Here is a 16,712-nt window from a genome sequence, read left to right as displayed (position 1 = left end):
GAGGGAGGAAATAAGGTGTAACATATAATATGAAATAAATACATTTGTAAGTTTTGTGTTAAAATGTAATTTGTCTTGTACCCAAAGCTTCCAAAGTTCAAAGGTCTTAAAACAAGAACTGGTACCTTCACATAAACTTTGAAAGGACTTACATTTTCACCTTTGACTCCAAGGGCTGTATACTGAGGGGATAGTTTTCAATATTATTCTCCACATCCATGGCCAGCTGGTGACTAGAAACAGAAATAATATCTCAATACATCTCTATCTAAAAATCAAAAATATCTTCTAATTGATAGTTATTTGAAGGGCAAATACATATTTAATTTCGTTCACTGTAATTTATTAACATAGCCCAAATGTTTCTGCTGATGAGTGATAGATAAATAGCCATAGCATACAAAGAAAATGTTGCTTTGCCTCTTCTCTCTGCTGCCCTTTTGATTTCTCCCACCCAACTCAACATTGATACCTAAGGCATGTATCCTTTAAGAAAAGAGCTAGGCAGAACGTTAGAACTTTTGGGGGAGAAAATATGCATAAGGAGAGTGTTATAAATCCTAAGCATTGACCAGTTAGTAAGTTGTAGTAGTCCTCCATATGGCAGGACTGCCAGTGGACCTTCCTTCTTTCATTCTTCAGCTTTTACAAAGCGCCACTATGAATAAAGCATGTGTCTGTGCCCTGGCAAAAGGCAGAGTTATAGACATGAGGTCATGACCCCTAATAAGCTTATAAGAATATCACTGGTTGCTGCAATTGTCAAGGAAGGCTTCATGGAGAAAACTCAACACTTGGGTTGAGTTTTGAAGACTGGGCAGGCATTAGATAAGTTGAGATATGAAAGGTAATACATATGGAGAAGACAGTAAAACAAAGGAGTAGAAGTGAAAAGGCTCTGTTTAGATGATAAGAAGAACAATTCAGCTGAAGTAAAATATAAAAGTAGGAGAACAATAGGAAATATCAGTGAAGACAGAAAACTAATAATTATTGGTCATATAATATGTACAAAACACTGTCATAGATATTTTACATGTATTATCTCATTTAATTCTCGCAGTGACTTCCATCAATTAAGTATGATTTTTTTCCCATGATACAGCTGAAAAACTTAAGCCTGGAAAATACTAAATTACAGACTCAACTCACTGTACAGAAGAAACCACGTTAAAACTCTAGTCTTTCTGCTCTCTCCACCACCCAGCATCGATTGGAGAATTTTAAATATCAGGCTTATTAGACTCAATCCTACTGACAGCAGTTTTCAATGTGTTGTCAAGTCTGAGAGCAAGTAATACATTTATATCCCAATAAAGTTCATATGTGTGTGGTTAGGAGTGTGTGTATGTATGTGTGTAAAACTGAAACAAATGGTTCAAGAACTGTTTTCCCAACGACGTGTGATACACTCTGATATTTTAAAATTATATTTCAGAATTTTTAAAAGGCCAATAATGACACACAAATTGATTTAACTATCAATGGAATGTGATCTACAGGGTGAGTACCACTGCAGCAGGGAAAGAGGCAAGCGTTTTAGAACAGGGAAGTATGAGGAAGTTGCATTTAAAGATGGTTTGCTTAAGGATGGAGTGAGCACAGAGAGTGAAGGAAAACTGGTTATAAGGCTAGTTTTGAGGCCAAATGACAAGGATGAGGATTGTGAGGATAGTAAATAAAATTAAAATACAAGAAAAATGTGCTGAATATACCAATTTTCTCCTTTTTAGAAAGTTATAACCAGGTAAGGGGGGGAAGACGATAGAGCAGATAAATTCCTATATGGCCACTAGATGGTGCCATTGGCCCAAGATAGCTTTGTGGTTGTCCCTCCTGGATGCAGCGGGCAAGGAAAACTCATGTTTGCTCTGTGCCGTTGCTATTTCTGGGTCCTTTATTCATTCATCATTATTCACTCATTACTCAGATATATTGAATGCCTTCTATGTTCCAGGAATGATGCAAGCCATAGGGGTTACAGTGATGAAACATAATCCCTAGGCTGGCGGTCTTAAAATCAAGAAGGCAGACATTAAACACCCAAGTAGAAGTGTGACGTATGTTATTCAAGAGGAAATATAGAGGACCTTACCTTAACCTAGGGTAGGAGGCCACATAAAGCCTAATTTTTATAATTCTGTGGTCTTATAGGGACAATGGCATTGTGATGATATTTTAAGATTTTCAAAATAACTAAACCTCTTAATTACAAATTAGTAAATTGGGTAATAGAGACATATGTGAGTGTGGGGGTGAGGTGGAGGTTTCTGTAGATGTGCAGCAACCAAAGACAAAGCTGCAATGTTCATAAAGAGAGAAAAACTATTATAATACTAAATGAATTTGCAAACTTGGGGTTGTAATTTATACATCTTTGAAAAACTATAAATTACATATTCTTCCTGTTTTAAATGGGATAAATTTAGGGTTTTTTTTTTTCCATCAATAATTGTCTGTGGGTAATAAAGTGATTGCCTGTCAGTAGAATAAGAGACTTGCAATCACACGTTTTCTCTCAGAGTGTGAGCTGGAGTTAGTATTTCCAAAGAATACTAATCTAAGGTCTGATTTAAGTTAATAAAGGTTCTTCAAAAACAATAGTGTCATTTGCAGCCCTAATTAGCAGCCTTACCAGTCATTCTTCTTTGTTTATGGACACATGCCAGGCTTCATCAAGCGCATACACATGTCCACAAAATGCACTTGGCTGGCCTTGCACATGTTCTCAAACAGTTTGGAGCTGCTGTTTCCCCTCCCGTCACACTGACCATCTACCACAAAAACCCTGTTGAGCATTCAGAATAAATGAAATGTTCCAAGGGGGAATAACCGATCAACTGCTGTGACACCACTTTCACTTAACTTACAGTCATTTCAAGCAGCTGAGATGATTTACATTTGCACCAATGTCAGCTACCAGCTATAATGAAATGCCTAATCTACTCACTCAAAGTACACCAATTTTTCAATCAAATCTGAGAGCTTTCAAGATCACACTTTTGCCCCCAAAGCAGACCTGGAAAATTCTCAGAATTCCAGGCTAATGGGTGTAGATGTTGGGGCTGGAAGCCACTGCTGTTCTTTCTTGTCCTGGACAAATACGAAGGGGGAGGCAACCCCACAGAACCACGTGCTTTGGAGGGAGATTTTAATTTCCACTACTGGAATTCCTCAATCATGACTGGAAGAAATAAGCACCCAAAACAAACTGGCTGTTGCCAAAAGCCTTTAACTTTCCCAGGTCTGTGGAAAATGAGGGGGAAAGAAGGAACAAGAGTCAGAAGTCCATTATCTATATCATTGATCTTTACATTTTATTCTGAGACCAGAAAGCTGGGAAAGATGCACGTTGGTGTTAGCGAGAGGTTTAATAGAGAGTTGTGGTCAATTAGCTAGAAAAAAATTGGCCTTCATTTCCTTCATTAAAATCAATAATGAAAACCTGGCATAACGAAAGTTAATAAATAAATGGGCTGAGCATTGCAGAGAAAGTGTATCCTCAGAGAATAAAGCTGCATGAGGACTGAATAACCAAGAGGAATCTAAAATGCATTTAGACCACTGGTTCTCAACCCCAGCTCTGCAAGAGAATCATGTGAAGGAAGCTTTTGAGGAACACTGATTCTAGGCCTCAAACCCAGAGATTCAGATTCAGTTTGTCTTTGGTGGGCTTAAGCTGGGGTTTTTTTTTACAATTCCCCAAGTGATTCTAAATGCAGCTGGGGTGAAGAACCACCAATCTAGACCTGATATGATGACCACACTAATCTCTATAAAAGAAAAACCTTCTTTCTAGTTTCAGCTCCAAACCCTTTTGTTGTTATTAATTGCATATAAGTAGTAATAGTGGTAGTGAGAGGGGAAAGAGAAATGGAACAATTTTATTCTCATTTCTTTATATTAATGAGAACAGGCATAGCAAGAATAAATTAAATCCCTAGATAAGGAATGTGCTGGTTTAAAAGGACGTATGCCCCCTAGAAAAGCCATGTTTTAATCAGAATCCCTTTTCATAAAGGCAGAATAATCCCTATTCAATACTGTATGTTTGAAACTGTAATCAGATCATCTCCCTGGACGATGTGATTTAGTCAAGAGTGGTTGTTAAACTGGATTAGGGGATGACATGTCTCCACCCATTTGGGTGGGTCTTGATTGGTTTATTGGAGTCCTATAAAAGAGGAAACGTTTTGGAGAATAAGAGATTCGGAGAGCGCAGAGAATGCTGCAGTACCATGAAGCAGAGAGTCTACGAGCTAATGACCTTTGGAGACGAAGAAGGAAAACGCCTCCTGGGGAGTTTCGTGAAACCAGAAGCCAGGGGCAAAGAAGCAAGCAGATGGCACCGTGTTCACAATGTGCCTTTCCAGATGAGAGAGAAACTCTGACTGTGCTCACCATGTGCCCTTCCACTTAAGAGAGAAACCCTGAACTTCATCGCCCTTCTTGAACCAAGGAATCTTTACCCGGATGCCTTTGATTGGACATTTCTATACACTTCTTATAATTGGGACATTTTCTCAGGCTTGGAACTGAAACTAGCAACTCATTAAATTCCCCGTTTTAAAAGCCATTCCGTTTCCAGTATATTGCATTCCAGCAGCTAGCAAACTAGAACAAGGTAGAAACTTCATTTGATTGATAGCCTGAAGCTCTCTTCCCATTGAAACATGATGATATGGTGTATTTTTAGAATCATGGAGATAAAACCAGCCGGAAGGGTTGTCTAGTTTCAAACACCCCCCCATGGGGGCAGGGCAGGGAACCACCCAGAAGGGGCCAGGCTGTCATGGGGTTGTCTCAATTAATGCTCTCAATGAGACTATCAAATAGGCATCACTATCTTCATTTTAAAAGATGAGGAAAATGGGGCTCAGGGTGGTTAAATTACTTTTCCAGACTCACAAAGCTAGGAAAAGCAGAAAGAGGAATCAAACCCAAAGTTTTCCAGGAGTGTTTTCTGCAGCATCTCAGACGGATGGTCCTTTACACTCTGGTACCTATGTTCTCACTACTTCAAAAAGAAGTCCATTCCAGTTGTTGGGCCAGCTGAAGTTTTCAAAATGCATTATTTTATTCTGAGTCACGAATCTGTTTCTCCATAAATCTAACTCATGGGTCCTTGATCTGCTTTCTGGAGGAAAGGGAATTTTCCCTTTCTTTGGGAAAATTCAGTTTCATGTGGTTCCTGAACCCTCACAATAGGAACTGGCCTCTGGTGCTCAGGGATGTCAAGGCACTTTGTAAAATGAGGTACCAAGCGTGGCACTCAAATAGATATGACTGGACCAGGGTCCATTGAGACTTAGGGAGCAGTTGAGTGTAGGGACTCTGGAGTCATCCGTACGTGCATTTTGATTCCTAACTGCACTGCTCGCTAGTTGCATATACATAGGCAGGTTCCTAAAACCTTGCTCAGCCTCTTCCTCAGCTGCAAAATGGAATTAATAAATGCCTATATAAAAAAGCCACAATCAGAATTCGATGAAGAAATGTCTGTAAAGTGCTCAATAATACAGAGTGCATTGTAAACACTCAAGAAATGAGATTGCTCTTCCCTTATCTTGATAATGTACATTTATTAATCAGTTTAATATTATGCTAATGGTTTTAGAAGCCATATAATATCATGGACTCAGGTCAATGTCAAATAAAACCTGTAAGGTCTTTCATCTTCACACTGAAATCAGGACACACCCCTCACATGCTCTAAATAGACAAGTTTTTAAAAACCTAAATACAAGACTTTACTTCTATCTCTGTTCAATTTCATCTTTTTTTTTCCTGATCAGCTTTGTTCCATTCTCCAGTGTTATTTTACATTTTCATTCTATTAATCTTAGTGTTAACCTTATATTCATTGCAAATTTTATGTCTGCCTTTTATGAATGCCACTGATTAAAAGCTGAAGACAGGGCACTCTCAAACCTCAAACCCTCAGACACAATGCCAGAAACATTTTCCAAGGTCATATCACTCTGTGAGAACAGTTTGTGTATTGTTTAACTAGCTTTAAATCTAACTAAATCTCAAATCAGTCACAGCTCTGAGTCCTGATCACAGTGATATCATCAGAAACTGTCAAATTTACTTACTCATTTTTGCCTTGCCAGGCTGTTTTTTTTTCATGCAGGCTTTTCAACCTCACAGATAATCTAACTCCTTTTAGAAATTTTTACTTACTTTTCAAGTAAATATTTTCCATCATTAACTTGTTCTAAAGGATTCTGCAATCTTTTCAGTTCTTCCTGTGAAATGGAAAAGAAGGATTTTACAAATTAACCCCATGTGTTCATGGACAATAATATTTGAGAACAACTGTTAGCAAAATAGAGATTACGTACTTTTAAGAGTTTTGGACTTTGCTGTGGGTATATATTAAAACAAACAGCAATTCAATTTGATCCTTGATCAAATAAGAAGACAATGCTGCCACTCGAATGGTGTGATTTCTTTCCTCACTGAAGATAAAGCATCCTGTTATTTCTCCAGAGTGAGGCTATGTTTATATGGATCCATCCACTCGCTTCACGTTTGCCCTCCATTGACTGCATCACATGTCTGCTGCCTGCTGGATGAGGGGCTGGCTCTAAGGCACAGGCTGGGTTTGGCCATCCAGCAACCATTCTCTCTCATTTCTTGTTATTGCACCCTTCCCTCTTCCCTGCAGCCCACATGCTCAGGCACACGCATACAAACACACATGCACATGCACACCTGTCGTGAATTTCAGACACACATAATCTTTGTAATCCCACCCCCCTGACCACAGCAATTGGTTCAGGGGGGATGGTCCGTAAGGTAAGTCGGTCCAGTTTCCTTGTGAGACTGCCTGACCCCAGTCATGTCAATCACGGCGGGATTTAAGGAAGGTCCACCAAACTCTGTTCCCAGGAAGACCATCACTCCCTGAGGTCATTCCACTTGCCTCACCACGACAAACTGCCAAAGTGACAGTCCCAAGAGGAAGCCCCAGTCAGAGCCACTCATTTTCCCCTCAAAGACCATCAGAACTAGTCTGTTTGCGTATAGGCCACTAGATATCCAAACCTCTCAGGCCATTCCCCGTTCTCCAGCATCTTTGACCTCATACCACACTGTACATTCCAGAATTTCATCCAATCACTCTCCTCTCCCCAGTCCCACCAGCCTTCCTTCTGTGCCTCCTGGGACTCCCAATCTATCATCAGCAAAATCTTCCACCTCCTCAAATTCTTTGAACATTTCCTTAATTATCTTCTTCTAGATGAACCCTGTCTCACTCTTATGGGGACAGCTTGGCTTTTGTTACAGTAAGAACAGAGAAATATATAGCAAAGAGGTTTAAGGTATAGAGGGTTTTGCTGATGAAAAGCTTGGCTGAGTCCCTAAGCACACCTTCTCCCTTGCAGATTTCTTAAGAAGTGGCCATTTTGTCCCCATGATCTACATATTACAGGATCTGGAGGAAGGACCCGCATTGCTACTTCCATACTCTCCCCACTCCCTACAAAACCTCAGCTCCTCTAAAAATATTTCAGCAGCCTGTCCTATCCTCCAAGGCTGCGGGGTGAAATTCGTATCCTCTCCAGATCCCTTCCCCTCATTTACTAATGCATTTGCACCTGCTCCTAGCTCACTGTGAATTCTGAGTGATGATTCTGGGTAATTTCATCATTTACCCAATCAATGTCTGGCCTCTTCCTTTTACCTCCTTCCATCCGAGGATTCATGCCACTGTGTTTACCTGGGTCATCCACTGCCACTGTCACATTCTAGACCTTTTCACTATAAATAGTTCAACAACTGCCAAAACTAAGATTTCAAAACCACCCTCTCTGACCACCACCTCCCATCTAACCTGTCCCTCCAACAGTCCTCAGATCCCACTCAGGCCGCCAATCCATGACCTCCCTCCTATCCTTGATTCTCTCCTACTTGACTGAGACTCCATGATTCTTCATTATAGGTAGTCTTTTGCATACCTCTTACACTCTCAACTCCCTTGAACCTCTTTCTGCTATTATTCTTTTTTTCTCATCACCTAGTTGTCTATTTATCACCACGCTCATTTCTTAGAACATTTGCATCAATTCAGAAAAGGAAATTAAAAGAAACAAACCTCATACATACCATACCCCTTACCCTCCCTCTCATTGACTGCTAGTATTTCCATCTACCCAATATAGTTTAGCTTTTGTTTCCCCTATTTTTTTCTATACCTCTTACCACTCCTTTTCATTGATCACTAGCATTTCAATCTACTAAATTTATTTTAACATTTGTTCCCCCATTATTTATTTATTTTAAACCCATATGTTTTACTCATCTGTCCATACCATAGATAAAAGGAGCGTCAGACACGAGATTTTCACAATCACACGGTCACATTGAGAAAGCCATATCATTATACAGTCATCTTTAAGAAACATCTTCAAGGCTACTGGAACACAGCTCTACATTTTCAGGCACTTTCCTCCAGTCTCTCCAATATACCTTAACTAAAAAGGTGATATCTATATAATGTATAAGAATAACATCCAGGATAACCTCTCAACTCTGTTTGAAATCTCTTGGCCATTGACGTTTTATCTTGTCTATTTTCTCTCTTCTTCCTTTTGGCCAAGAAGATTTTCTCAATCCCCTGATGCTGAGTCCCAGGTCATCCCAGGATTTCTGTCCCATGTTGCCAGGAAGGTTTATGCCCCTGGGAGTCATGTCCCATGTAGAGAAGGGGAGGGCAGTGAGTTTACTTGTGTTGGCTGAGAGAAAGAGGCCATACCTGAGCAACAAAAGAGATTCTCTGGGGGTGACTCTTAGGCCTAATATTAAGTAGGCTTAGCCTATCCTTGCAGGGATAAATTTCATATGAACAAACCCTAAGATTGAGGGCGCAGCCTATTGCTTTGGTTGTCTCCACTGCTTGTGAGAATATGAGGAATTTTCCACATGGGGAAGCTGAATTTTCCCCCTTTCTTGCCATTCCCCCAAGGGGACTTTGCAAATACTTTTTAATTCATTGTTCAAATCCTCTGGGATTTATCAGGACATCACGCTGGACAAACCTACAAAATTTCATGCCCTACTCAAGGTTCCGTGTACTTGTGGTGTTCAATTAAACTGTTCACATAAGTTATATTAGGAAATGCACTAGTCAAAATACAAATTTTGTACCAAGTAAACATTTGTTGCTTTAGTCTCACACATAAGTTAAAGTTTTAAAATATGAATGACCATTTATTTTCAACACCTTTCTTCCATTATTCTCACCTAGAAAAATCCTAAATCTCACTTGCTGCTACTCTGTGCATGTGTTCTTGAGAAAAATGCAATCATGCTGATTGGTTTCCTTTTAAATTTATGCCCACAAATATCAAGTGTATTTTTGGCTTTTATCTGTGCCTGGAAATCCTACTACATTTGTATAGTCTGTTCATTCTCCCACTCTGAGACACTATTTCACATGTCCTCTCTCATCAAACCTCTAACACTTCCTACCTTATTCTCAGATAATGATGTGCCTTTTACTATACAGAAGAGGACTGCTCTAGCTTCCACCACTAAATTTACTAACACACTTGTTTCTGGGCCTGCATACTTGACCTTCCCTCCTGTCAGAAGGGATGCCTGGTGCCTGCTCCTATCAATCTCCATGTACAGACTACATCTCATCTCTCTTTGCTTATTCAAAGACATGGGCCTTGCCGTAACCTCTCTGTACTGTCCCATCAATTTCTCCTTCTTACCTGGATCATCTATATCCCCTTACAAACATTGGGTTATAAATCCCACCCACTCAAATCCTCAATAGCATTAGACAGAGATAACTACCTCCTCTTTTTTTGGATCAAGTTCTTCATTTGGCCTCCAGACCAACTTCCTTCGTTCCTTTGCATCTCCTGTCTCCTCTGCTGTTTTTTCCCCCTTTTTCCAACAGCTAAATGGGGTATGCTCCAGACCTCTGCTCTCTTTTCTTATTTATCTTCACTCCTCATGAGAGCTCAACTAGTCCCATGACCTTAAACTTATATTTCCAGGCCAAACTCTCCTCTAAATTGCAGTCTTGTGCATCCACCTGCCTACTCAAAAGCTCCATATGCATGTCTGACAGGTATTCAAAATCAAAGTTTTAATTTCCTTACCTAGTCCCCTCCCCCCAATCCTGCTTCTTTACTACTTCTTCCCCATCTTAGCAAATAGCATAATGATTCACCCAGATATGCAGCCCGAAAACCTAGATGTCACCCTCTGCTCCTTTCTTCCTTTCACAGTGCATAGCTAAACAATCAGCCAATCTTTTTGGCCCCAACATCAAAATATGTCCAGAACCTAGCTACTACTTACCATCTGGCCCAAGCAATTTAGCCCATGTCAACCACTTCTTATATCAGTGAGAGTGATCTTTTTCTTTATAGTACCAGTTTTTTTTTTAATGAAATATGATTTACAAAGAGTAAAATGCACATATCTTCAGTGTAGAGTGTGATGAGTTTTGACAAATGCATTAGTATAATGGTAAAACACTGGTATAACTATGACCCAAAATAAAATATAGAAAATTTCTCACACCAGTAAGATTCCTTGTGCCCCTTTACAATCAATTCCTTTCTCCCAAAGACACCCCTGTTCTGATTTCTATCTCTGTAGATTAGTTTTGCCTGTTCTTGAATTTCATATAAAGGTATTTATTCTAGTTTGCTGGCTGTGAGAATGCAATATACCAGAAATGGAATGGCTTTTACAAAAGGGAATTTAATAAGTTGCAGATTAACAGTTTTTTAGGCTGTGGAAATGTCCCAATTAAAGCAAGTCTATAGAAATGTCCAATCTAAGGCATCCATGGAAAAATACCTTGATTCAAGAAGGCCAGTGAAGTTCAGGGTTCCTCTCTCAGGTGGAAAGGTACATGGCAGACACGGTCAGAGTTTCTCTCTCGGCTGGAAGGGCGCATGGCCAATGTGGCATCATCTGCTAGCTACCTCTCCCGCTACCCGGGAGGCATTTTCCTTCTTAATCTCCAAAAGTCACTGGCTGGTGGACTCTGCTTTGTGGTTCTGGGATGTTCTCTGTTGTGGCTTTCTTGAGACTTTCATTCTTCTCTGCTCTCTCCAAATCGCCAGCTTTCCCCAAAATGTTTCCTCTTTCATAGGATTCCACCCAATCCACGTCTCCACCCAATCCAGTTTAACACACACTCTTGAGTGAGTCACATCTCCATGGAGATGATCTGATTAAATTTTCCAACGTACGGCACTGAATAGGGATTAGAACGGCTGCCTTTACAAAATGGGATTAGGATTAAAACATGGCTTTTCTAGAGTACATACCTCCTTTCAAGCAGGCACAGTATCTATTCTTTTGTGTCTGACTTAACTCAACATTACATGTTGACATTCATCCACGTCACTGCAGGCAATCAGTAGTTCATTTCTTATGCTAAGTAGTATTGCATGATGTAACTACACCACAATTCATTAACACATTCTCATGTCGATAGCCATTTCAGTTGTTTCTAGATCCTGAGTATTATGAATACAGCTGCTATGAATACTCTTACGCAAGTCTTTCTGTGGATGTATGTTTTCATTTCTCTTCGTAAATATCCAGGAGTGGAATTGTGGTCTCATAGGGTAGATAATATATTTAACTTTTTAAGACACTGCCAAACACTTTTCTATAGCGCTTGAAACATTTTATATTCCAACCAACAATTTAGAAGAGGTTTCGCTTCTCTACATTGTTGACAACACTTGGTATTATTAATCTTTCAAATTTTAGTTATTCTAGTGCAGGCATGGTATCTCTTGATTGCATATTTCTGATGATTAGTGATGTTGAGCAACTTTTCTATGTTGATTGACCAAGCATTTATCTTCCTTTGTGAAGTGTTTGTTCAAATATTCTGCTCACTTTTTTATCACGTCTTTTATTTATTGAGTTGTAGTAGTTCTTTATGTATTTTGTGGTATAGGTAATTTGTCATATGTATGTATTGCTAACATTTTCTGCCATTCAGTCTTTTGATGAGCACAAGTTTTTCATTTTGTTAGGATACAATATATTGTTTTAATTCTTTGTTTTCAGGGTCCTCAGAAATCTTTACCTATCATGATGTTTCAAAGACAGCCTCTCCACTCCCTTCCTCCTACAGTGGAAACTGGTTTTGTTAACACGAGTGGGGAGCTGAGGAGGCTGGGACATGGACAGCCCTGGGGTGTGTGTGAATGGGTGGGGGTGGGTTTGAGGGACCCTTGGGATGAGTCTGGGGGTGGACATGAGCGGCCCCTGAGTGGGCATAGCCATCAGCTCAGTCATGGGAATATGGGGTGCAGGTGGGTGGTGTGCCCTCCAGTGGCTTGTCATGGCCCGGCCCAGGCCCCCTGGGCTCTGAGAAGTCAGCTCACTGGCTGCCACTGGAAGCCTCAGCCCACTTGGCCTCTCCTGACTCAGGAGACAAGGATTTTCTCACGGACATGCATATGTTCTACCTCCCATTCCATGGCCTTGCCGGGAGGACTGGGCTCCTGCTGGGAGAGTTGGGCTCCTGCACCAACAAGGCCAGAGTGACAGATGGCAGGGGCCAAGAAGGCTGGGCCATTTTGTGAGCAGACACCCAGGAGGTGTCCTCTCCATGGAAGGGTGCTGCGCCAGCCTCGTGTGAGGCCAGCTGGTGGGCAGCCCTGGGTCGCATTAAGGGGGCAATGAGGCTTCTCCTCAAGGGGGAGCTCTCAACTAGAGCAGCGCTGGGTTGGTGACCTGCCTGCCCTGGGCTACCCAGTGAGGCCTCCCACCTACGAAGGCAGGGGGCCAAGCCCGGGAACAGCCACCACCTCTGGCGCTGTGGGCGGTCTGTTCCCACAGCCCAACATGGCAGGGGCAGCTCCACAGTCTTCTGAGCCGGAACTGTGGCTCCCTCCCTCTGGCTGCTGCAGCAGTGTCTGCTGCTCACCTCAACTCTGGGGCTCGAGGGCCTGCCAACAGAAAGTGAGGTGCCTGGGCCGCTTTCCAAGGGGGTGCAGAGGGTGGAGGGCAGCCGCCTCGCTCGGGGCTGGGGGCGGGGGCCAGAGCCCAGATGTTCTGTACTGAGCAACCTCGAGGGCCCAACCGCCTAAGGGCCCACTCCCCTGAGGACTTACCCCCCTGAGGGCCCACCCCCCAAGGACCCACGCCCCTGACGGTCCACCCCCTGACACCCTGACAGCCCACCCCCCCAAGGGCCCACCCCCCCGACAACCCACCGCCTGAGGGCCCACCCCCCTCAGGATCCACCCCCTGAGGGTCTACTCCCCTGAGGACCCACACCGAGTACCAGTCCTGAGTGCCCACCTCCTCAAGCACCCACCTCGAATGCCCACCACCTCAAATGTCCATCTCGGGTGTCCAGCCCAAGGCCCCAAGCACCCAGCACAAAGGCCCCCATTCCGAGGGCACATCTCACAGCTTCTCTTGGTTCGCCTTTCACCGAGCTCTTCCCTGACCCTGTCTCAGTCTAACCACAGCTTCAACTGCCTTTGGAATGGCAACGCCCTCACCGTGACACGTCTAGGAGCTGTATGGGCATCCACAAGGGTGCCGCGCTTCTGAGATGCACCCCTTCCCAGTGTGTGGGGAGGGGACGGTCACTCACGTCTGCCCCTGTGTCCTGCTGGCCTTGCAGTGAAAAAAAAGAAAATTTAAGCAGGTCTTGGAGCTGCCGTGGAGATTTCAAGTATATGAGCTACCGGGCTGGGAGCATGTCTGGGTGAGGAGGGGGGCTGTGGGGTCAGGGTCCCCTCTGCCGCGTGGGCTACCATCAGGGGCCCCTCTCTGGACCTCCTTGAAGACAGAGCCGCGGGCCCTCAGGAAAGCACCCTTGGGTCTCATCTGCCACAACTCCCCTGGCTAGATGCAGAGGACGGTGGAGTGTGGGCTTCCACTGCTGTAACCACTAGGTCTTAAAATTTCTTCTTCTGATGTTTCTCAAGTCTCCAAATTTTCTATGGTGAGTCTGTATAACTTTGAAAATCAGAAGGAAAATGCTTTTCTTAGAAATGAGGGAGGTCAGAGAAATGTTAGTCCCTGGGTCCTGAGCTCACAGTGGAGAAGTGGCTTAGGAGGTCAGGCGGGAAAACAGTGTCAGCTCATGTAATCATGAGGCGGCTGAAAGCAAGCAGCCCAGAAGCAACCACTGGGACCTGCAGGCACAGGAAGGCTGTGCCCTTGGGGGTGTTAGGGCCCAAGGTCATCAGGCCATCAGCCCCCACCACCTGGGCACCCGGCAACTGCTCTTCTTAGCCACATAAGGGCAGGTGGCCTCCCTGGGAGCCACAAATCGCCAACCTGATTCAGGAGTGTAGGCAGCCTCAGTGCCCTTGGGACTGCTGGCCCAGCCCCTGGGCCTTTTCATTAGCATTTTGGCGTGGAACTTTGCAAGTCCTGCTGAAGATGGGCTTTTAGCCCAAGGCTGGGGTGGCCGACCAGGCGTAGGTGCCTTGGGCCTCCAGGTTGAGGAGTAGACTCTCCACCTGCCCAAAAGACCCAGTCCTGTGGTCACCAGCAACTGGCTGTGTTTAAGAACATGCCTCATCTACGGATCTGCTCATGTTTCCCAGGCCTTGCTGATAGCAAGATCATCAACAGAGGAACCACCTGCCCGGATACATCAGGGGAGCAGACCTTGTCATCTTCCCAGAAATATCCTCCCAGGCTGGCGTGAGGTTAACGCAGGCTATCGTGTGCCCTGCCTTAGCCCCTCTACATGGTCTCTTCCCTTCTTGGTCACACATTGGCCCCAGGTCTCTGTGTCAGGTGCTTCCCCAGCTTGGGAGTCTCACAGCATCCCATGGAGGAGCAGGCACCTGTCTAGGTTACACCCAGGGGCCAGGAACCCCGGACAAACCTGGGAGCCAAGTGGTGGCGTGTCTAACCAGTGCCTAATGCAGGGCCTGTACTAGGGACTCTACAAATCCATTGCAGGGTGGTTTTTCCTCAAACCTGAGTTTCAGGTGACAGGCTGCCATTTATGACTTTCAAGCAGAAGCACAGATAAGACATGTATATATGATCTATTGATTTTCAACAAAGGTACCAAGTTCATTGCAGAAAGTATTATCTTTAACAACCACAACATAATGCCTCCATACATACTGCCTACTACAGATAAAATTCAACTAGAAATGGATCACAGACGTAAATTTAAAACCTACAAATTAACTTACTTAAATCTTAAATTTAAATTTCAAGCCCTAGAGAAATATACATTTAAATTCCATAAAACTTCTAGAAGAAAACAGCAGAAATCTTTGTGACCTTGGATTTGGCATAGATTTTTTCAGACCTAAAAAGCACATACCATAAATGAAAAAATTGAGAAGTTGGGCTTTGTCAAACATAAAAACTCTTGTTCTTCAAAAGACACCATTAAGAGACTGAAAAGATAAGCCACAGACAGAGAAAAATTTGCAAATCACATATCAGAAAAAGGATTCATATCCTGTATGAATCTCTCTCTCAAACTCAGTAAGAAGAACAGCCCAATTAGAAAATAGGCAAGACTTGCACATTACAAAACATTGCTGAAAGAAATTAAAGATCTAAATAAATGAAAAACACTCCATATTCCTGGATTAGAAGACTTATTGTTAAGATGGCAATACCCCCCAAATTGATCTTCAGATTCAGTGCGATTCCTAACAAAATATCAGCTGACTTCCTCACAGAAATAAAAAGATCCTAAAATTCTTACGGCAATGGAAGGGACCCAAAATTGACAAAACAATCTTGAAAAAGAAGAGCAAAGTTCAAGGACTTAATACCTCCTGGTTTAAAAACTTACAGTAACTAGAACAGTGTGGGACCCTTCCAGGTGGGGGCACAGGGGGGCCATGGGCCAGCGACTGGCATCTCTGGTGGCCCTATGGTGCCTCTCATTGTGATGAGAACATTTCTGGGCTTTGTCAGCCTCTCAGTGCTCTGATTCATCCCTAAGGATCCTAATCAGGGAATTATCATCACCATGTTGGTGACCTGCTCAGTTTGTGGCTATCTCTTTTGGCTGATTGCAATTCTGGCCCAACTCAACCCTCTATTTGGACTACAGTTAAAAAATGAAACCATCTGGTATCTCAAGTATCATTGGCCTTGAGGAAAAAGACATCTTCTGCAATGCTAAAATCATTGATGTCACAAAGAGAATTTTTCTAGATGTGCAAACCACCTTCCTTGACTCACCCATTGGAACACAGCTCCCTTAAATATTCATACCACATTCAAGTACCTTATTCTAAAAGGCAGACATTTTTGACTCACCCATTGGAACACAGCTCCCTTAAATATTCATACCACATTCAAGTACCTTATTCTAAAAGGCAGACATTTTTTCCTCTCACCTTTTTTTGCACTTTGGTGAATAATACGTCTACTTAACTAAACTGTGCAACTCTACAAAATGTGTATGTAGTCTTCTGAAATGAAGTTGCTATTCTTCTGAGAAATGCAGTACTATCTTCTTGGAATCTGTAGATTTAAAGATAGCTCCTGCCTGTTAACAATCAGTGAAGTGTTTAAGAACAGCCCCAAAACTGCTGCAAGGTAGCTAAGACTCCAGTGGGGCAATCAATATGACAGCACATTCAGAGAGTAGATCTGTCCCAACATAATAGGATTACACCAAAGTATACTTCAGCATGAATTTCTTATTTCTGCCATCTTTTGAAATAAATTATTTTTCTGCTCTCTAGATGCTCTGGGAG

At 42.7% G+C, this 16,712-nt stretch overlaps 1 pseudogene; it reads left to right on the top strand.

The window, feature by feature from the left end:
• The first annotated feature begins 12,303 nt into the window (after positions 1 to 12,303).
• Positions 12,304 to 16,105, top strand: LOC143683103 (V-type proton ATPase subunit e 1 pseudogene; annotated as a pseudogene).
• Positions 16,106 to 16,712: the final 607 nt, after the last annotated feature.

This window comes from Tamandua tetradactyla, chromosome 5 (genome assembly GCF_023851605.1).
Source record: "Tamandua tetradactyla isolate mTamTet1 chromosome 5, mTamTet1.pri, whole genome shotgun sequence".
Classification (NCBI taxonomy): Eukaryota; Metazoa; Chordata; class Mammalia; order Pilosa; family Myrmecophagidae; genus Tamandua; species Tamandua tetradactyla.
Note: the sequence above shows the minus strand (reverse complement) of the source record. Positions and strands in the feature narration are given on the sequence as shown.